The sequence below is a fragment of the Phyllobates terribilis genome, unplaced genomic scaffold (assembly GCF_046119375.1).
Source record: "Phyllobates terribilis strain yellow unplaced genomic scaffold, ASM4611937v1 Scaffold_2__4_contigs__length_985480577, whole genome shotgun sequence".
In the NCBI taxonomy this organism is placed as follows: domain Eukaryota; kingdom Metazoa; phylum Chordata; class Amphibia; order Anura; family Dendrobatidae; genus Phyllobates; species Phyllobates terribilis.
In genome coordinates, this window is record NW_027362762.1 from 196,732,080 (window position 1) to 196,755,438 (window position 23,359).

At 47.6% G+C, this 23,359-nt stretch overlaps 1 protein-coding gene across 1 annotated transcript in view; it reads left to right on the plus strand.

The window, feature by feature from the left end:
- Positions 1-23,359, plus strand: part of C1QL4 (complement C1q like 4) — a 253,831-nt gene that overhangs the window by 54,530 nt on the left and 175,942 nt on the right. The window lies entirely within an intron of this gene.

The following is a 23,359-nucleotide window of genomic DNA, read 5'->3' on the forward strand; positions in this document are numbered from 1 at the left end:
CTCAAAACCACATTAACCCAACTCAACTCAAGTTTATTAACCCTTCAGGTGCTTAATGGGAATTAATGGAATGTGGAAATAAAAATAAACATTTAACTTTTTTTCACACAAATTTTCCTTTAGACCCAATTTTTTTACTTTCACAAGGATAACAGTAAAAATTGGACCCCAAATTTTGTTGTGCAGTTTCTCCTGAGCCCAAGGATACCCCATATGTTGGGGAAAACAACTGTTTTGGCGCACGGCAGGGCTCGGAAGGGAAGGGGCTGTCACACACTAAAAGACGCCATATTTTGACAGCTATAATTTTTCCATATATCTCGTCCGACAGAGTCATGTGATGGCTTGTTTTTTGAGGGATAAGTTGACGTTTTTATTGGTACCATTTTCAGGCACATGACATTTTTTTTCATCACTTTTTATTCCGATTTTTGGGAGGCAGAATGAACAAAAACCAGCAATTTAGGAATTGTTTTTTGGGTTGTTGTATTATGCCGTTCCACATGTGGTAAAATTGATAAGGCAGATTTATTCTATGGGTCAGTACGATTACAGTGATAAAACATTGATATTTTTATGTTTTGGCACTTTTACACAATAAAAGCTATTTTATAGAAAAAATAATTATATTTGCATTGCTTTATTCTGAAAGCTATAACTTTATTTTTCCACTGACGGAGCTGTATGGCGGCTTGTTTTCTGCAGGATAAGATGATTTTTTTCAGCCGTACCATTTTTATTTATATTCGTCTTTTGAATTGCGTTTTATTGTACTTTTTGTTCGGTGGTATGATGATAAAGCAGTTTTTTGCCTCGTTTTTTTTTTTACGGTGTTCACTGAAGGAGTTCGGTCGGGTCGTTCCCGACAAGGCGAAACCAAATAGGTGTACATTTTTTTTTACATAAATAAATGTATTTATTGGATGAATATTTTTTCCTTTTTTTTGTTCTTTATTTTGTTATTTTTTTAAATCATTTTTACAATTTTTCTTAACTTTATTACATTGGCCCAGGATGGGACATCAACTTCAAAGTGACAGATCGCTGATCTAATACTCTGCAATGCTTCTGCACTGCAAAGCATCAAATCAGCGTCTGACAGGCAGGAAGGAGGCATCTCAGCCCACAGGCACTGATAGACCACCTTCCTGAAGGACCTGAAGGACCCCGCGGCCATCTTGGGACTGGGGGTCACCATGGAGACCATCAGCACAACGCAATCGCATTGCTTCGTGCTGAAGGGATCACAGAAGGAGCTCACTACCTCTGTGATGCCCCGCTATGTCTCTGTCACTATTGACAGCAACATCACAGGGGTTAAACGCCCGCGATTTGTGCTAGCACCGATAGTGGGCATTGCTGCGGGTTCTCAGCACTCACATGCAGGGTGCCCAAACTTTTGCATTGGCCCATTTCCTTTTTGTAATTTTTAAAATGTAAAAGACGAAAATATATATACCGTCATTTTTCGGACCGTAAGACGTACTTTTTTCCCCAAAAATTTGGTAGGAAAATGGGGGGTGCTTCTTATGGTCCGGACACATCTTACAGGGGAGTTGCGGAACAGGATCGCAGGAAGCAGCAGGCAGCAGAAGCTCCCTCAGGAACCCGGCAGCAGAAGCGGTGAGATGCTGAGGAGCTGGTGTCTTCCTGCGATCCTGCTCGACCACCACCGCAACTCCCCGCTGCTGGGACACCCCCTTCTTCCATCCAGGGTCCGCAGAATTGCTCCATTTCTGCCACCGCCAGCTTCCTGAGGGACCATGCCTCCTGTGATCCCAGCTCCACCACCCCCCAGGTAAGATACCTATTTGGACTATAAGATGGACCCCAATCATATAAAAAATATTTTTTTCCTATTTTCCACCCCAAAATTTGGGATGCATCTTATGGTCCAGTGTGTCTTATAGTCCGAAAAATATGCTATTTTTTTGCCTAAAATACAAAACTAAATGTGTCATCTTTAACTTTAAGCCTTTTAGAGATCATTTCATCTGTAACTTGCTTAACTGTTCAAAAAACATCACAGAAGAGAAGAGACCAGCCTTACCAACACCAGGTCATATTACCAATGAACTAGCAGGATGCAGCAGACCACCATGATAAAGGTGGGGGCAGCACAGGTGCAAAATAGTGATGCAAACAGCCACGCACAAACTACCAATTCATGGAGGGGGTGGCTGTGTAGTATTAAAAATTAACACAGATGAGGCTGCATAGGACGCCAGTAACATAGATACGTGTGATGCAGTTTCTGGCTTACAGCCCATTGATGATGCCCATACTATTAGATCAGGTGAACTGCACAGCACTATATAAGTGCACCCCACAAGACAGATGCCCCAATACACCCACCCTGACTGCATCTTGCAAAATGGAAAAATGTGCAATAAAAAGATGAAAAATAATGTATAAGATAAAGACATTACACAAGATTTTGGCCAAAATATGCAAGCTCGCAACCCACGTCAAGGGTCCTCATACTTGCGAGTCCTAACACTAAAACTAAAAACGGCTCACAGAAAAGTATAAAAATGAATAAAACATCACAGAGAAGAAACTAGCCTTACTAACACCAGGTCCGATTACCAGTGCACTAGCAGGATGCAGCAAACACCCCTGTTAAAGATGAAAATATACAGCATATTTAGTATTTTTTACCTAAAATACAAAGGAAATGTGTCATCTTTAACTTTAGGCCTTTTAGAGATCATTTCATCTTTAACTTGCTTAACTGTTCATAATAACAGTAATTTTGACCAGGGGTGCCCAAACTTTTACATGCCACTATACAAGTGTATTTTTTACATAATTTGCCCCCAAGAGATCAGACAAGATCTCTGGGGAACATATTGTTTTTTCCCACTGTAACTGGGGAATCTACAGGAGTCTCAGTTACAGGGGAAAACAGTCCCCTGCTGTGTCGCACACCACCCACAGAGCTGATCTGAGCTATGTTGACCAGATACCTGGCAAGCATGTAATCACCAGATCCTACAAAAGCATCGACAACACCTATGACTCTGTTCACTGCATAGTGCTCATTGAGTGCTAGATAGCAGGTGAAATACGAGACAGAAGTGATAATGAACTTTTTCTGTCTTCTCTCTAGAGTCCCCAGCTATATTTGACAAACTGGAACTGGACATGATTCTGCTAAATTACAGAAGGAGCTTTAAAGGGATTGTCCAGGTTTATCACAAAAGTCTGCAGTCACTCTATGTGACAGCACACATGTGAATCCTCACATCATGCACAGCGTGAGTTGTCAAGATTCTCAAGTGCTGGTGGTGAGAGGGAGCGGTCATGTGAGCAAAAGTTTGTGATATGCCTTCCCCTACCCACATTCCGACTAGACATGTGCAGCCTTGCTCAATTCACTTGTGCATATAGCATATAGCATACTCGCTGTCACATGACCATCCAGTCTTGCCGCTAGAACCGGAGAATGTGAGTTATAATAATCTTTTTATTTATATAGCGTCAAGAAATTCCGCTTTACAATTCAGACAATTTACAGATTTTATTGGCACTGTCCCTATTGGGGCTCACAATCTACATTCCCTATCTGTATGTCTTTGAAGTGTGGGAAACCGGAGAACCCAGAGGAAACCCACACAAACACAGGGAGAACATACAAACTCCTTGCTGATGTTGTCCTTGGTGGGATTTGAACCCAGGACTCCAGTGCTGCAAGGCTGCAGAGCTAACCACTGAGCTACCACCACTGAGTGTCACCCTGTGCTCTGTGAGGATTCAAAAGTCTGCAGTCACATAGAGTGACTTTATTTATTTCATTTACTGTATTTATTTTACTCACTTACATAACGCCATTAATTCCACAGCGCTTTACAGACATTATTGGCATTGTCCTCATTGAGGCTCACAATCTAATTTCCCTATCTGATTGTCTTTGGAATGTGGGAGGAGACCCATGCAAACATGCAGAGAACATACAAACTACTTGCAGATGTTGTCCTTGGTGGGATTTGAACCCAGGACCCCAGCACTGCAAGACAGCAGTGATAACCATTGACCCGCCATGCTTCCCTATGCTTCCTTGAAAAACATGAACAACTCCTTTAACCTTGCATCGTAATTTACAATAGTGCAGGGTTTAAGGCCAGAACTAAGTGCCTTAGACTTGCAACACTTGGTTGTTAACAGGTTAAAGTGGTCCTCCACACTGGAACAGAAAATTGACTATATTTTCATATATAGTTTCCTCACCTGGTGCCCTGACTTCCTCTCCTGCTGCCATCTCCACTCAGATCTCCATTCCTTTCCTCCTACCTCTAAGATGCCGTCATATTGTCACAAGAAGTGCAGTAGTAAGCCTAAACTACACCTCCCTTGCCTTTTCTACCCCACAGCACAGGAAAGATAGGAAAGGCAAGCTGTATACTTGCTATTACACTCCCTATGCCGCTGAGGTGGCACTCTCAGAAGCAGAAGAAAAGGAACGATAATCTGAGCAGTGGAGGCATCAGGAGGCAGACAGAGGGCACCAGGTAGAGGGATCAGACGTGAGAAATGTTTATTCAGTGTTTAGTCTCAGGTCGGAAACATAGGATTACTACATTTCTTCCTTCAAATGTCTTCTGAGTGTAAGCAATTATTTGGTCAATGTAAAAGTAATTATGACCAGTTATTATATTGAATAGCTATGCAGATAGCCTGAAGACTCTTGCAAACTCAAAATACAGATGTCTTTAAAATTTCTGGTTGCATGTCTTATTCATCTATGGTAGATTTGTGAATTTATTAGTTGAATTTTTTTTGTTATAAATTATCCCATAATTAATATCTTAATCATCATTACTAATTACTGAATACTATAAGAACTGTATCGGATGCTGAAGAATAGCTTTGTTTTACAATAAATGGAAGGAACAAAAGAAGTGTCTAGGAAATAGAGACAGAAAGCTTATAATGGGAGATTAACTAGAGGTGCGCCTGTCAAATAGACAGCGCCGGCTGAGCACTCTCTCACCTGACCATCTGGCAGGGCACACACCGTAACTGTCCCAGTGCTCTGGTTTCCAGGGCAACACACCCTTACTGCCCAGGGAAAGGAGAGGAGGGTCAGCCGTGGGACACCTCCTCCTTTTCATGCATCAAGTCTGCATGTAGACCAGGTTAAAGGTTTATTTCTGGGCTTATCCCTGAGGATATTCTCTGAAAGGTAGACTTGTGGAGCATCAGTGTATGCATATTAAAACCAGTAGGTCTGCTTATGAAGTCTTGTAACAAAGGAAGGAAAAACTGCTAAAACTCTTTAGGTTATTAAATATGGACATTTAATAGAGAATAATAGTCCTGCCAACTGCTATCTTGCTTCTTGACAAAAAAAAGGAACCTGTACTATGATGCAAAAATGTCACAATTTCTAAAAGAAATTATTCTTTAAACAATTGCATTACTATTTCTTGTGACATCATTAAAGGAGTTTTCCCACGAACAAAAGTTAATTTTATTCAATAGATCTTGGAATAATAATAACTTCCACAACAGGATTTGTTTTCAATAAAATGTTCTCTGCTGTGTACTGTGTAATGGCTGTGTCTGACCGTGCAGGTGTAAGAAGGAAGACTTGCCTAGAGACAGGTGCGGAGCTCCGGCGCCAGAACTGCCAGGGTCCTGCCCAGTGTTGCCAGGGGACGGGATTAAGAGTGCTCGGGGGACTTCCTGGACAGTGCTGGGGGACAGAGGAGAGGGACGGAAGAGAGGAAGTCAGGTGTCTGGGCTCGCGCGAAAGAGACAGTGGGTTGTGGAGAGCAGACCGGCAGTTGGGGAGAAACAGTCTGACCTGCCGACAACGAGAGAGAGACGTGCTGCCCTGCCCTCGGTGAGATAGAGACGTGCTGACCTGTCTGCGGTGACGGACGAGCGGGTGATACAGCTTGCCGCAAAACAAGAGGCCTGCGGTCTGTACCGGGCCTACAGAAAGTGATCGTTTAGTTACCTGCATCACCACAGTTTTTCAGACATCTGACGGTGACCTACGGGTGAGGACGCACCCGGGATTAGTGATCCTAACGCAGTTTGTTGTACGCTGGAGGAGCTTGCTACGTCTCTTAAAGGAGTCGTGACCACTGTCGTGTGGTCAAAAGGACTGGGGGCCCAGTGGGTGAGACCCGAGACCGCCCACTGCCGCCAGAAGACGGACACCCTTCGGAGTGAGTGTCTGAAGACGGACATAGTTATCGCTAAAGGACATATAAGTGCAAGCCTCCAGTAATCTACCTTCTCTTATTCAGCCTGAACTTTTGCGACTGCGCCGTATTGTTTATCCTTTCCGTGTTATAGTTAAACCACAATCGTTTATTGTCCGATTTTACTGTTTTATTGTAGTGTTACTTAAATTCACACTCCCTGCGTGGAGAAACCAAATCTTGAATTAAACCTCTGCCATACTCTCTGCGTGCTGTGTGCGGCATCCGAGCCTTTTAACACAGGAACATGGTCTGATCGTACCACATCTCCTGGGCAGAGGAGGAAGCAAAAGAGAAAACAGACATTACAGCATGGGATCACAGCTGATTCTTTCTGTGAGGTAAAACATTTCCCTGCCTGTTTTTAAACAATATTTTACCTCAATGAAAGAATTATCTGCGATCCCGTGCTGTTGCTATCTATATACTCTATTGTTTCCTCCTCTGCCCAGGAGATGTGGTATGATCAGACCATGCAGGGGTGGATTAAGAGAAGCAAGGGCCTCGGGCAGTTTAGAAGGCGCGGGCCCCCCCACACACACACACCTGATGTATCATGTGACATGTCACATGATCCCCTGTGATAGATCATGTGATAGTTCACGTGAAATTAATTTGGTACAATATTAATATATTAATTATAATAATTTTTTTACATTAATTGTATGACTTAATATTGAGCACAATTAAGTATGCTGACATCCCCTATATACAGTATGAGACCCTACACACAATATGAGCTGCCACAATCCTCCCATACACAGCAGGAGGCCGCACGTAGCCATCTATACACAGCGGGAGGCCGCACGTAGCCATCTATACACAGCGGGAGGTCGCACGTAGCCATCTATACACAGCGGGAGGCCGCACGTAGCCATCTATACACAGCGGGAGGCCACACGTAGCCATCAATACACAGCGGGAGCCACACATAGCCATCTATACACAGCGGGAGGCCACACGTAGCCATCTATACACAGCGGGAGGTCGCACGTAGCCATCTATACACAGCGGGAGGCCGCACGTAGCCAACTATACACAGCGGGAGGCCACACGTAGCCATCAATACACAGCGGGAGCCACACATAGCCATCTATACACAGCGGGAGGCCACACGGAGCCATCTATACACAGCAGGGGGCCATACTTAGCCATCTATACACAGCGGGAGGCTGCACATAGCCATCTATACACAGCGGGAGGCCGCACGTAGCCATCTATACACAGCGGGAGGTCGCACGTAGCCATATATACACAACGGGAGGCCGCACGTAGCCATCTATACCCAGCGGGAGGCCGCACGTAGCCAACTATACACAGCGGGAGGCCACACGGAGCCATCTATACACAGCAGGGGGCCGTACTTAGCCATCTATACACAGTGGGAGGCTGCACGTAGCCATCTATACACAGCGGGAGGCTGCACGTAGCCATCTATACATAGCGGGAGGCCGCACGTAGCCATCTATACACAGCGGGAGGCCGCACGTAGACATCTATACACAGCGGGAGGCCACACGTAGCCATCTATACACAGCAGGGGGCCGCACAGTGCTATCTATACACAGCAGGAGCCCGCACATAGCCATCTATAAACAGCGGGAGGCTGCACGTAGCCATCTATACACAGCGGGAGGCCGCACGTAGCCATCTATACACAGCGGGAGGCCGCACATAGCCATCTATACACAGCGGGAGGCTGCATGGAGCCATCTATACACAGCAGGGGGCCGTACTTAGCCATCTTTACACAGCGGGAGGCCGCACGTAGCCATCTATACACAGCGGGAGGCCGCACGTTGCCATCTATACACAGCGGGAGGCCACACGTAGCCATCTATACACAGCAGGAGGCCGCACGTAGCCATCTATAGACAGCGGGAGCCCGCACGGTGCCATCTATACACAGCGGGAGGCCGCACGTAGACATCTATACACAGCGGGAGGCCGCACGTAGCCATCTATACACAGCAGGGGGTCGCACGGTGCTATCTATACACAGCAGGAGGCCGCATGTAGCCATCTATACACAGCAGGGGGTGGCACAGCGCCATCTATACACAGCAGGAGGCCGCACGGCACCATCTATACACAGCAGGGGGCCGCACTGTGCCATCTATACACAGCAGGGGGCCGCATGGCGCCATCTATACACAGCGGGAGGCCGCACGGCGCACCCCAGATACAGCAGGAGGCCACACGATGCCCCCCCGAGAGACAGCGGGAGGCCGCACGGCCCCCCCAGAGACAGCGGGAGGCCGCACACAGTCACGCACACACACACAAACATAAGAACAAACAGTGGCCCACCTTGTAAAGCTAAACGAACCACAATATCTGGTCAGAAATGCCAGACCCTGGGCTGATTGTTGCCTACTCATACGATAAATATTTAGAAAAAGGAGAAAAAATGAGTATTGCGGCATAGAAAAATATATAAGACCCAGCACCACCTTATGATAAGACATACACCTGTGCCAAAATCCCTGAGAAATAAATGAGAGAAAAGAAGCAAAGGGTAGAACAGGCACCAAGCATAGTAAATAATCAAATATAGAGGCAGTGTGTTGAAAACATTGTAGAAATGTTATTATAGAAAAGACATACAGCACCACTTAGTTAAAAAGTACAGTTAAAAAACATATAAGACAAGAAAAACCGAACACCGGACTTTCTTGGAGGTAGTCCGACCCCCGTCCCTGGTGGCCGCAGGACTCCGCGGGGAGCAGGGAGTCGCCTTCCCGCTGTCATCTCTGAGTGAGTAAAGCCTTGGAAGTTCACCCCTATGGCCTCCGGACTGTTCATTACGCGCCATACCATGCGACGCGGTGCCCGTACTCCCCGCACTACTACCCCCTCTCTTTCCTGTTTGCCTGCCCTGAGGCCTTGCTCCGCCTGTGGGGAGCAGTGAGAACTTTGGCCGCCATGACACCTGGCCTCAGCGGACTGTAGCGGCGCTGGTGACCCTTCACCAGGCACCACAAGTGGCATAGTCGTTAATCAGCCACTCAACCCGGACAAGCCCACACCATCTCTTGCTAATGTGATGGCCCTGAGCACGGGTCGGGCCCGGGCCACGGCTGCACCCCATCTCTCCATCACAGGGCCCAACACCGAGTCCCCCAACACCCAGGGTAAAACACGGGCTTTCTGAGTAGAGGCGTCACAACCTGGCGTAGTCGGCAGGATACCGTGCCCGCAGCAACGGAGAAGAGTGCCCATTGCTATCGGGTACTGTGTGCCTTAAACCTTGAACTGTTGTTTTACACTTAAAATGGCGCCCGCCCAAGAAGAACAGGCGCCATAATGCTGTGAAAAGACTGTCTTTGAACGCCGCCCATCGTGGGCTAGGCTCCCGCTTGGTGCCAAAAATGTGGACTGCCCCTTCCATCAGAGACTGTCCGCGGGGTAATGCCCGTCAAACTGGATGGGCTGAACGAAGGCGGGCCTGTCAGCATTCCGCCCAGGAACCACCCCAAAAGAGGAGGAAGAAGAAAAGCAACAAGGTGCGGCCATGGCAGTCGGAGCTTGGCAGTCAACGGAGTCAGACATGGATGCCTCTGGGGAGCAAGACCACGCATCTACTGAATCCGGTTCAGGCCCTTCACCCGGCAGAGAGCAAGGCGGCAGCATGTTGACCCCGGGAGATATTGCATTTCTCCATCAAGAAGCTCCAGAACTCCTAAGAAGGCAGAGAGAGGCCCAGGAGGCGGCGACGGCTGCGTGGCGGGAGGAGATGCTGCTGCGTATCCGGGACCGCCGCCAAGGAGTTGAGGTTCCAGGACGAGTCGACCCGGTGACAGAGGTCGAGGGTGACCTCGCGGCGGGTAAGTGTGCAACCCCTGCCCCGGCTGCAGAGCCAACTGTGACTATTCTGGACCTCATGTCGGAGTACTTAGTTCCCCACGTGGTCACCTGGGAGCAAGCGTTAGCTCCAGAGCTGCAATCGGCAGCCATCGGTGGGGACCTGCGATGCCGCCCAAATCCTGATACAGAGGTGCCTGAAGCTGCGGAGGAAACTACCGGCTCCAACCCGGACTGGTCCGCGTCTACAGAGGACTCGCAGCAACCGGTCCTTACCCCGCTACCCGCACCAGTAGTAACCTGGCCGGAGGCTGAGGAGTGCGCCTGGGAAAACCAGGGGGGCGACCTAATGGGCTTCCCTCGGGAGACCCGGTCTGAAGCGCGAAGGAGGAGCCAGTGGTGCAGCAATCAGATCTTCCAGCTCGCAAGGGACCAGCATCGGCGGGAGCAGCGCTGTGAGCGCCTCGAGGTCAGGACCAAAACTGCAAAGACTCGGGCGCGTCAGGAGGAGGCCACCCATCCCAGCCCCCGGTACGAAGGCCAAGTCGTCCGATTTCATCATGAGGCGGGGTGGGAGTTCATCCAGTGTCCCCTGTTTCAGGACGATGTGTTCGTCAGCCGCGCCTCAAGAAGGGACACCCCGGTCGGAACCTCCTCCCGGGCGACACAGTGACTTTCTCTCGCCACCAGGGGGAGTGCGGGTGGTACGCCCTGGACGTCCACAAAGTGTCTGGGAGCGACGGCACCCCGCCCTCAGCCTCAGGTGACCGGCTAGCCTCCGTCGGGAAGAATGAGCCTTTTCCAAGAAGAGAGCCAGAGGTCTAAAGCAGCCCCCGGCTGCTGCTGTTGTTAAAGTTTAAGTTCTATGCTGCTATTTTATGTTTCCCCTGTTTACAGAGACTTTGGTCCCTGCGGACTATGGCAGGCGGCGGACTGTGTTGTATATAGTTATGCATCGATTTAGGTGCTTCTTATTGGTTTTATGTAAAACCGTGCTCCTTCTTCTACCTCAGACCTCAGAAGCAAAACCTGTCTGGAGTGGCTTTTGTGGAGGTCCAACTCCGGATCTTCATGCCCTGCAGCCACCCCAGGGCCCACGTAGAGGGTTTAGGGCAGGTCCCTCTTGCTACTGAACTGACCGTCGCTACTTCTAACCAGTCTGCTGCCATTGTCAAAGGTCTCTTGTCCTAATTTATGCTTTATACTTTTATAATTTTGTACTTTTGCACTTTTACACTTTTATACCTTGTTATGCAACGTTTAAGAAATGTGTCTCCCATAAAGGGATGATAGTTTTGTTATTATAAAAAGAAAATTTCCTGGGTGTTGCTTCCTTTGCAGCCCGCGGACATGCTGTGTTTTACCAGGGGGGAATGTGGCGCCCCTGAGGGTTCGACCGCCACAGGAATGCTGCACTTCTCCAATGGGGTGTGGTGTTCCTCCTATGAGGTAATGCCAGTGTGATGGTAGTGACCTAACTTTTTGCATCTGTAGCGCCCCGAGGGCTCGGTCGCTACAGAGGTATTGCACCTCTGCCAGAGGTGTGATATTCCACTCCCGGGTAAGGATGGAGTATGGACCAGGGCTCAGGTGGCTGCATGCATCACACACACCCCATTTCCGGGGGACAGCTCAACGGTGCTCCCATTAGACAGTAATGCAGGCACGACAGAATCTGTCCCTGGCTGGAGTGGGGAGGGGGGAGGAAAACCCAGTGATGTAGGAGCAGGAGGGGACGGTTCCTGAGCGTAGGTAGGAGCCCATTGGTTGCTGGTCACCTGGGCTCAAGTTCTAGAGGGAAGTATAAAAGGTGGTCACCATCTTAGTTCTGAGAGAAGTACGGAGAAGTACAGAGAGAGGAGAAGACAGGGAGCAGGGGCTCTGTAGGAGCTCTGCTCAGAGGCAGGCCTAGAGAAAAGGCCGGGGCCAGAGAAGAGAAGGAACAGGAGAAGGGAAAGAAGTGGCCAAGAAACAGAAGGGCTCAGGAACAAGAAGGTGGAAGGGACCCTAAGGACCAATGTGAATCGGGTGACGGGTCAGGCAAGAAGAGGGTGCCGGATCCCAATTTGGTGAAAGAATAATCTTCAGAATAATCTTCAGCCAAGAACCGGAGGTCGCGATCATCACTTGGTGCGACCCCCCGCTAAACCTTGCTAGGAAGGCATACTATATAGGGTGGCGGGAAACGGGGCCCACGTTTGCCCGCATAGACCTGCGGGAGCTGGACAAAAGCTTGGTCACTGGCGGGGCATGAGCCGAAGGAAGGATAGGAAGGAGCTCTGAACCATACTCCTGAAGTGCCTGGGGGTTGACTGAGTCCTCACCTGGTGGACACCGCACGGCTTGGGTGGTCACTGCTTGCGCTGAAGTGACCCGGAGATTATGAACTGTGAGTAAATATTCACCGTCTTCCTCCACCGGAGGAACAGAGACAGTGGCATCCCTATCACAAACATCAGCTTTTTTCAACAAGGAAACATGAAACACCGGATTAATCTTCCAGGAGGTAGGAACCTACCTGAAGCACCTTAAACGGACCCACAAACTTCGGCCCACAAACTTCGGGCCCAATTTCTTTGAAGGAATCCTCAACCGCAGATTCCTAGAGGACAACCAAACCATGTCACCAACAGTAAACAAAACCTCTTGACGTTTCCTGTCAAAGTACCTCTTGGATTTTTTGTTAGCCTCTTGAAGGTTACGACGTACATCAGTCCAAACTCTCTCTAAATCACCGGAAAAATTCTCCTCCTCTGGCACAGCCGATACCAATTTGGAGAATGACCCAAACGACGGATGTCTCCCAGTACAACAAAAAAAAGGAGAATACCTAGCAGAAGAGGATGTATGGTTGTTAAGAGCAAATTCAGCCAGTGGCAGAAATTCAGACCACCCCTCTTGATTGTCAGCCACAAAACAACGCAAAAATTGTTCAACATCCTGGTTCTTTCTTTCTGTCTGTCCATTAGACTCAGGATGATAACCAGACGAAAATGACAAATGGACTCCCAACCTGTCACAAAAGGCACGCCAAAAACGAGCCACAAACTGAGGTCCCCTATCGGAAACAATGTCGGTAGGAACGCCATGGAGCCTGACAATTTCTTTAACAAAAGCCTTAGCGAGTGTCTTGGCGCAGGGCAGTTTGATGAAGGGAACCAAATGACACATCTTGCTAAAACGGTCCACAACCACCCAGATAACAGTGCAACCCTCAGAGGCAGGAAGGTCAGTAATAAAATCCATAGCAAGATGCGTCCAAGGAGCACTAGGAACCTCCAGAGGGCAAAGCAACCCCGCAGCAGGAGCATGTGAAGACTTAGATCTAGCACACACAGTACATTGACACACCCACTTAATGACTTCCTTCTGCCACCCAGGCCACCAAAAACTGCGACCTACAAGTCTCTTAGTCTCCGAAATTCCTGGATGACCTGCCAACCGAGACTCATGACACTCCACAAACAAATCTCTCCTAAAGTTCCTAGGCACAAACAACCTCCCAGTGGGAGTGTTAGATGGGGCATCCTCCTGGGCTTTCAGAATCCCATCTTCCAAAACGGAGTCCAATGCTGCTATCACAACACCTTCCTGTAAAATGCTCTCCTCCTCCTCGGTACCAACCATGGGAGAAAAACTGCGAGATAAAGCATCAGCTTTTACATTCTTGGTACCCGGAATGTAAGTAACAGAAAAATTAAACCGCGAAAAAAAAAGTGCCCACCTAGCTTGACGGGCATTCAAGCGCTTGGCAGCATCAAGATAGATCAGATTCTTATGATCAGTAAAAACCTGAATGGGAAATTTAGCACCTTCCAAGAGATGACGCCAATGTTCAAATGCGAGTTTAATCGCCAGCAATTCCCGATTACCGACATCGTAATTAAATTCAGTCTCAGAAAAAAAAGCACAGAGATGTACTCCATCCTTGTTTTCCTGAGACAAAGCAGCACCGACCCCCACCGAAGAAGCATCAACCTCGACCAAAAAAGTTTTGGTCTCATCAGGCTGCATAAGGATGGGGGCAGAACTGAACCTCTCCTTGAGATACACAAAAGCTTCAATGGCCTCAGTAGTCCACTGAACCGTATTCGCACCATTCCTGGTGAGATCGGTCAGCGGCTTAACAATTATAGAAAAATTCTTAATGAATTTTCTGTAATAATTGGCGAAACCCAAAAATCTCTGTATTGGTTTCAAACCAATAGGCCTAGGCCATTCCTGCACCGCCTGAACCTTCACTGGGTCCATCTCAAAGCCTTCGCTGGAGATAATGTAGCCCAAAAAACTAATTCTCTGCACAGCGAACTCACATTTCTCCAGCTTAGCAAAAAGTGAATTGTCGCTTAACAACTGCAATACCTCACGCCAAAGAGACTCCAGATTCGGCGCAAAAATCAAAATGTCATCCAAATACACCACCACATTCTTACCGATCAACGGTCTTAGGATGTCATTAATAAGGTTCTGAAAAAACGCTGGTGCGTTGGTAAGACCAAAGGGCATAACCAGATTCTCAAAATGACCCACTGGAGTGTTCAAAGCAGTTTTCCACTCATCACCTTCCTTCATACGTAACAAATTGTATGCCCCCCGGAGATCAATCTTAGAGAACCACTTGGCCCCCACTAACTGGTTGAACAAGTCAGGAATTAATGGCAGTGGGTAGGAATTGCGTACTGTAATTTTATTAATTTCGCGAAAGTCCAGACATGGACGTAAACCGCCGTCCTTTTTTTTTACAAAAAAAAATCCAACAGCCACAGGTGACTTAGAAGGTCTAATGTGACCAGCGGCCAAGCTTGTCTGTATGTATTCCTCCAAGGCCTTTCTCTCAGGGAAAGTAAGTTTAAATAAGCGACTCTTGGGAAGAGTTGCTCCAGGGACAAACTCAATAGTACAATTGTAGCACCCTGAGGACTCGGCTGCTACAGGGGTATTGCACCTCGACCCAGAGGTGTGGTATTCCACTCCCGGGTAAGGATGGAGTGTGGGACTGAGCTCAGTAGGCTGCATGCACTACATACATCCCATTTCCGGGGGACAGAACTACGGTACTCCCACCAAGTATATGTGCAGGTACGACAGCGTCTGTCCCTGGCTGGAGTGGGAGGGGGGTGGAACATCCCAGTAGTGTAGGGGCAGATAGGGGGAGTAGTCTGGGTAAAGCTAGGAGCTCATTGGGTGCTAGTCACCTGGGCTCACACATAGAGGGAGTATATAAGGTGGGCACCATCTTAGGACAGGGTCTTTTTAGCCTGAGGAGCAGAGCAGAAGAGTTCAGCCAGGAGGGCTGACAGGGAGCTGTGGCTCCGGCTGGGCCCAGCTCCAGAGCCAAGCCTGCAGAGGAGAGAGGAGAAAGAAGGACCCAGAGAGAAAGACAGAGGGAACCCCAAGAACCCAGAAACAGACCAGAAAGGGTGAAGGGTTGGCGGACACAGGTACCGGAACCCGAACTGGTGGAGGCCACTTATCCTCAGCCAGGAACCGGAGGTCGTGGTCAAGATTTGCCACGACCCTCACCAAATCCACCAGAAAGGCACACCAAGCATAGGGTCAGGGAACCCAGAGGAGGTTTGACCACTAAGAGACCCGAGGGAGCCGGCCAGAGGTGGATCCCTGGTGGGAACGGCCAGAGAAAGAGAGAGAGAAGGGAGCTCAGGACCACGCTTCAGAACTGCCTGGGGGTTAGCCGAGTCCAGGACCTGGTGGACGCAGCACGGCTCGGGTGGTCACTCAAGGCCAGAGTGACTGAGAGAACACTTGTGAGTAAAACCCCTGAAACTGCATCACCTGACTCTGACTCTTCTTACTGACCGTCACAACCCCCATCATCTTCACCTGCTGCCCTGAGGCCATACCCCTCCCGTTGGGGGTTATACCATCATCGCTGCACCCATACCACCGGCCTCAGCGGACTGTTCTGCAGCGGCGGCTGCAAAGCCGCACTCAACGGGTGGCGTAGTCGACATCCAAGTTAACATCTACTGCCATAGACTGCCACTTAGTTTGACACCCTGGGCACGGACCGGGTCACCGCCACAAGGACTACTACCCCTATCCAGATCCGGCTCCGGGTATCCCCTGAACATGGCCCAAGGGGTGCGTCACAATCATAGTCCCTATGAGGAGGCAAAACTTGCGACTCCTCCTCAGAAAAAAACTTCCAAAAATCCTGAATAGGTACAGGTAATTCCCCTCTTTCCACAGCAGCAATGCGACCGTTACAACATCTATCATAACACTTAGGACTCCAAGACTTAATTTCATTGGTAGACCAGTCCAGTACAGGATTGTGCAATTTTAACCAAGGTAACCCCAAAACCACTGGAGCAGGCAAATTATTTAATACCGCCAAATCCAAATTCTCTTGGTGAATACCATTAATGGTATGGGGAAATTCAAAAACCTTGTGAGTAATACCTTTCAAGGGAGAGCCATCAACAGCAACCACAGAAATAGGAGATGACAAAAGTTTGGATTCTAATTTAAATTTTTCCAAAAAACCCTCATCAATCACATTGAGTGTAGAACCACAATCCACAAATACCCGAAATTCAATCAACTCCTCCTGGAATGAGGTGCTTCCAGAAAGAAATACTCCTTTTGAGTTTAAACACGCTATGCGGGCGTAACTGACCTCTTTTTTTTTTCTTTGTTCAAACGAAGCACACAGTTCTTAATAAAGTGGTCAGATTTACCGCAATAAAAACACAATCCATTAGCAAACCTGCGGTCCTTTTCCTGAGAGTGGGGTGACATCGCCCCAATCTCCATCGGTTCTCCACCCTCCGAACAGACCCTCTGAAAACTAGGAGCTGCCATAGCAGTCGATTTCTCTTCATTACTCCTAGCACGCAGTCTCCTGTCCACACGTATGGCTAATTGCATTGCCTCCTGCAAGGTTCCAGGTTTTGGGAAGGCAATCAGCAGATCCTTAACCCTTTCACCTAGACCATCAAGAAACAAACATTTCAATGCTGAGTCATTCCATTCCACTTCAGCCGACCATCTTCTGAAGTATGTACAATAATTTTCCACATCACCTGATCCCTGCTTCAAACGTCTTAATTCAGTTTCAGCAGATGAGACTCGATCAGGATCATCATACAACAACCCCATAGCAGAAAAAAAATCTTCCACAGATCTAAAGCACGGATCATTAGGTTGTAGAGAAAAGTCCCATCCCTGTGGTTCTTTGCGCAAAAGTGACATTATAAACCCAATGCGCTGTGATTCATTCCCCGAGGATCTGGGTCTTAAACGAAAATATAATAAACAAACGTTTTTTAAAGGAAAAAAAATCTTGACGTTTACCATAAAAAAAATCTGGAAGTCCTACCTTCGGTTCGACAAAATGCGCTCCAGGACAGCTACTCACGTGTTGCTGGAGCTCAGCCACCTCCAAAGACAGTCCCTGCGGGCGTTGAGCCAACTCCTGAACCGACACCATGCTGAAATCAGGATTTCTTTCCTTAGAGTGTTTTATTTTTGGGCTGGACTTACTGTTACGAACTGCTACAAACACTAAGGAAAGATAGGAATACTGTCCCTACAATAGGACTAAGCTGATTCCCTACGATGCAGCGGGGGACCTGTTCCTTGTGAACAGACCCGCCTAAGTCCTCGGCTAGTCTGAACGCAGACCTATAGATGTAAGGGAGGGGTCCCTACAAGAACTAAGGACTGGGATAAAGTTGGACACCTCCTAGCAGAAATTGTAGCAGAGCAAAGACAAACAAACAAACAGAAGTACTAGTGGTCAAAAGACCAAGCAAACTACAGAGTAAGGTACAAAGCACCTGGCTAGCTTAAGAGTAAAAGTAACACTGAAGTCCAGCAAGGCCAGGAGGGCAGAGCTGGATTAAAAAGGCAAAAAGTCAAGTGACCAGCAAAATAGAAAAAACAGGAGGGTTCTAACACCATCAGTCTAGCCCTTGCTACTCTGTCGGCTGTCACTGTGCTGTCAAAATACTGTGTGTAATGTGACTTCCCTCCGGGAGCGCAGATCCTGTGTGGGCCTGCACCGGCAAGGGACACAGCCCTCGTACCCTGGCCTTGGGACGAGAGGTAGGTTGCAGACAAGGAATGTCTCAACCCGGCCGAGGACCAGGATCAAGAAGGCCCGGGAGCTTTAGAGTGTGGCTTCCTAGCAAATGGGTCCCGGGGAGGATGCAGACGGAGCGGAGCACGCCAACTGTCCTCGCCTACCTGATCTATTCAGAGGGATTCCGGCTGCAAGAGGGGTAGCGGCCACCCGACACCCGACCTCGTACTCTACGTCCAGGACGGGAAAGCCCCGTTAGGCCCTGAGGATCCCATCGGGTATCGGATGGAGAGGAATTGCCACCCGTGCCCTAGTCCTGAGAGGAGCTCAGAGGGGGACCTAGCCTATCTACACACGCACAGACTGGAAAGGGTGAAGTCTGTAGTGCAGGAACACTCTGGTGTAGGGACGCTACCGAACACTGGACTTTCTTGGAGGTAGTCGGACCCCCGTCCCTGGTGGCCGCAGGACTCAGCGGGGAGCAGGGAGTCGCCTTCCCGCTGTCATCTCTGAGTGAGTAAAGCCTTGGAAGTTCACCCCTATGGCCTCCGGACTGTTCATTACGCGCCATACCATGCGACTCGGTGCCCGTACTCCCAGCACTACTACCCCCTCTCTTTCCTGTTTGCCTGCCCTGAGGCCTTGCTCCGCCTGTGGGGAGCAGTGAGAACTTTGGCCGCCATGACACCTGGCCTCAGCGGACTGTAGAGGCGCTGGTGACCCTTCACCAGGCACCACAGGTGGTGTAGTCGTTAATCAGCCACTCAACCCGAACAAGCACCCTCAACTTAATTGGTTGCACCCCCTTTGGAATAAATAACTGCAATCTCTTCCTATAACCATCAACAATCTTCTTACACCTCTCAACTGGAATTTTGGACCACTCTTCTTTTGCAAACTGCTCCAGGTCTCTCATATTTAAGGATGCCTTCTCCCCACAGCAATATTAAATCTCTTCAGAGTTGTTTAATGGGATTTAGATCTGGACTCATTGCTGGCCACTTCAGAACTCTCCAACACTTTGTTTCCATCCATTTCTGGTTGCTTCTTGAAGTATGTTTGGGGTCATTGTCCTGCTTGAAGACCCATTACCTAGGATGCAAACCCAGCTTTCTGACAATGAGCACTACATTGCGACCCAAAATCCTTTGTTAACTTTCAGATTTCATGATGTCTTGCACACACTCAAGGCATCCATCCGGTGCCAGAGGCAGCAGAACAACCCCAAAACATATTTGAACCTCGACCATATTTGACTGTAGGTACTGTGTTCTTTTCTTTGTAGGCCTCATTCCGTTTTTGGTAAACAGTAGAATGATGTGCTTTAACAAAAAGCTCTATCTTGGTCTCATCTGTCCACAAGACGCTTTACCAGAAGGATTTTGGCTTACTCACGTACATTTTGGCAAATTGCAGTCTAGTTTATGTTTCTGTGTCAGCAGTGGGGTCCTCCTTGGTCTCCTTCCATAGTATTTCATTTCATTCAAATGTCGACGGATTGTTCGTGCTGTCACTGATGCACCCTGAACCTGCAGGAGAGCTTAAATTTCTTCGGAACTTGATTGGGACTGCTAACCCACCATCCAGACTATCCTGCATTGCAATTTTTCTCTGCCGACAACGTCCAGAGAGATTAGCTACAGACAGTGCCATAGGTTGTAAACTTCTTTGATTACTTTGAGCACCATGGACCAAGGATCATCAGCATCTCTGGAGATGGACTTGTAACCTTGAGATTGTTGATATTTTTCAACAATTTTGGTTCTCAAGTCTTCAGACAGTTCTCTTTATGCTCTCTATGCTTAGTGTGGCACACACAGACACACAATGCAAAGATTGAGTCAATTTCTTCCCTTTTTTACCTGGCCTCAAGTGTGATTTTCATCTTACCCACACCTTTGACTTGCCACAGGTGAGTTTGAATGAGCATTACATCCTTGAATCAAAGTGCAACACTAATGCCAGAGCCCCTGCATGAACCCGCTTTCCCCTCCATGCAGGGATGCTGGCATTCTCACTGCCCCGACTGTGCGGTGAGCTCCCATCTCCTGTTCACACTGCACAGGCTTCCCGGCGGCGCACCTAGTGCGCACGCTCCCCTTTTCTTAAAGTGGCAGCTTGCATACTTTGAAAATGCCCCAGCCAATATCTGGGAGGCATCTTGTATAAAAAGTACCCTTCCCAGTGGGAAGGTGCCTGAGCAACACCTGTAGTTTCCCTACAACTCTTGTGTGTGCAACTGTATGTTACTGATTCTCTTCCCATATTCCTAAATAGTGTTTACATTACCCTGAAGCCGCTCCGGTGGTACCTGCACCCTGAAGCCACTCTAGCTACCCGCAGCTCAAGCCTCACTTCACCATCAGGAGCTCCAGTGAAATCCAGGTAACTGCAAAGCTACGCCCCTCCTAGGTAAACCCAGCCCTGTGGCACAGTGGGTAGTTCTCGTGATAACCTATGTTGTTTACCTCATGTGCAGGGCATTGCAGTAGCTTAGGTATCCATGGTAACAATGGATGCTTAAGCTACTGCAATGCCCTGCACATGCTGTATGCGATATAGGTTATCAGGAGAACTATACTACATTTCTAATTGGAAGCATTTGCTAATATTATTATTATTACACCTGCTGAATATTGGGATAGGATCTTGGAGATGGGAATACTCCTTTAAGTCAAACCACACTTAGAACAACATCCTAATAAAAAATAAATGTATACACAGAAAAATAAAATAATTGCTATCTAATTAGAAGTGAGCGAATGTGTCAAAATTTGATGAGTTAAATTCTCTCAAATTTGTCAAGGAGACTCAATTTGTGTTAATCGGATTGTTGGTAAATGCAGTGTATTATGCTCTAAGTTTTTTTTTCAGAGCATAATGAATCGAGGGGTTAAAAAATAAAAAATATCATAATCAGTTACACTCACCTCACTCCTCACCAGCCCTGGCACTGCAGTTCCCCATCCACTATAGCATTTGGTTGCTCCTTCCTTCTGGCTCCAATCTTCTCTTCCATTTTCATCCTACTTCACTCCTCAGTGCCTCACAGCATTCACTAGGCTTCACAAGACGTTATATGATGTACATCACCCTGTGACACCATGACGTCACTTGAGGCCAAGTCAGTTCTGAAGGGTTAAGATGGAAGAGAAGACTGGAGCTGGACAAAAGAATTGAGCCAGGTGAGGCCCGGGGTGGAAAACTGTGGCACAAATGAGTGCCAATTTACTTGTTTCCAGCAAATTGAATTGTAAAAAAATTAAGGATCTGGCAATCTGATTTTTTTTGTTAAATTCTAAGCAAATTTGATTTGCCTTGAAGAGATTCTCTCACCACTATATGTGCATGTATCTATGTATATATTGTGGTAGATTGGCTCACTCGGCTGCACATAGAGGTAGACACAGGAACACTGTCTCTTTAAATCTTCCACTGGTTTATTAAGAGTACTTCATAAACCAGTGCAAAAGAAACGCTGCCTTCCCAGCCTAACAAGAAAGCAAAAACATAATGTATGGTACAGTCCTTGTTGCTGCAGGAATCCATCCGCTTCAGGAACAAAGAACACAAAGTTCAGCTTTCCTTAACATGAAAACACAGCTCCAGAGCTTGCACCTCCAGGCCCACCCAACACTGAATGCTCTAGAAGGCTCTACAGATGATCAATCAACCTAGCACGAAACATAGCCGATTAACCCCTCTCAGCACTTAGTGTGCTGGAGCATTTTCCTACGTTTTTATTACTGAAGCTAACAACCTCAGTGCTGCATATCTCCCCTCCAGTACTTTGCCAGTGACTTTGTCCCAATATATAAATGTATATACATATATATATAAATATATATATAGTGTATATAATATATATATATATATACATATACAGTACAGACTAAAAGTTTGGACACACCTTCTCATTTAAAGATTTTTCTGTATTTTCATGACTATGAAAATTGTACATTCCCACTGAAGGCATCAAAACTATGAATTAACACATGCGGAATTATATACTTAACAAAAAAGTGTGAAACAACTGAAAATATGTCTTATATTCTAGGTTCTTCAAAGTAGCCACCTTTTGCTTTAATGACTGCTTTGCACACTCTTGGCATTCTCTTCATGAGCTTCAAGAGGTAGTCACCAGAAATGATCTTCCAACAATCTTGAAGGAGTTCCCAGAGATGCTTAGCACTTGTTGGCCCTTTTGCCTTCACTCTGTGGTCCAGCTCACCCCAAACCATCTCGATTGGGTTCAGGTCTGGTGACTGTGGAGGCCAGGTCATCTGGCGTAGCACCCCATCACTCTCGTTCTTGGTCAAATAGCCCTTACACAGCCTGGAGGTGTGTTTGGGGTCATTGTCCTGTTGAAAAATAAGTGATGGTCCAACTAAACGCAAACCGGATGGAATAGCATGCCGCTGCAAGATGCTGTGGTAGCCATGCTGGTTCAGTATGCCTTCACTTTTGAAGAAATCCCCAACAGTGTCACCAGCAAAGCACCCCCACACCATCACACCTCCTCCTCCATGCTTCACGGTGGGAACCAGGCATGTAGAGTCCATCCGTTCACCTTTTCTGCGTCACACAAAGATACGGTGGTTGGAACCAAAGATCTCAAATTTGGAATCAGACCAAAGCACAGATTTCCACTGGTCTAATGTCCATTCCTTGTGTTCTTTAGCCCAAACAAGTCTCTTCTGCTTGTTGCCTGTCCTTTGCAGTGGTTTCCTAGCAGATATTTTACCATGAAGGCCTGCTGCACAAAGTCTCCTCCTAAAAGCTGTTGAAGAGATGTGTCTGCTGCTAGAACTCTGTGTGGCATTGACCTGGTCTCTAATCTGAGCTGCTGTTAACCTGCGATTTCTGAGGCTGGTGACTCGGATAAACTTATCCTCAGAAGCAGAGGTGACTCTTGGTCTTCCTTTCCTGGGGCGGTCCTCATGTGAGCTAGTTTCTTTGTAGCGCTTGATGGTTTTTGCAACTGCACTTGGGGACACTTTCAAAGTTTACCCAATTTTTCAGACTAACTGACCTTCATTTCCTAAAGTAATGATGGCCACTCGTTTTTCTTTACTTAGCTGCTTTTTTCTTGCCATAATACAAATTCTAACAGTCTATTCAGTAGGACTATCAGCTGTGTATCCACCAGACTTCTGCACAACACAACTGATGATCCCAACCCCATTTATAAGGCAAGAAATCCCTCTTATTACACCTGACAGGGCACTCCTGTGAAGTGAAAACCATTTCCGGTGACTAGCTCTTGAAGCTCATCAAGAGAATGCCAAGAGTG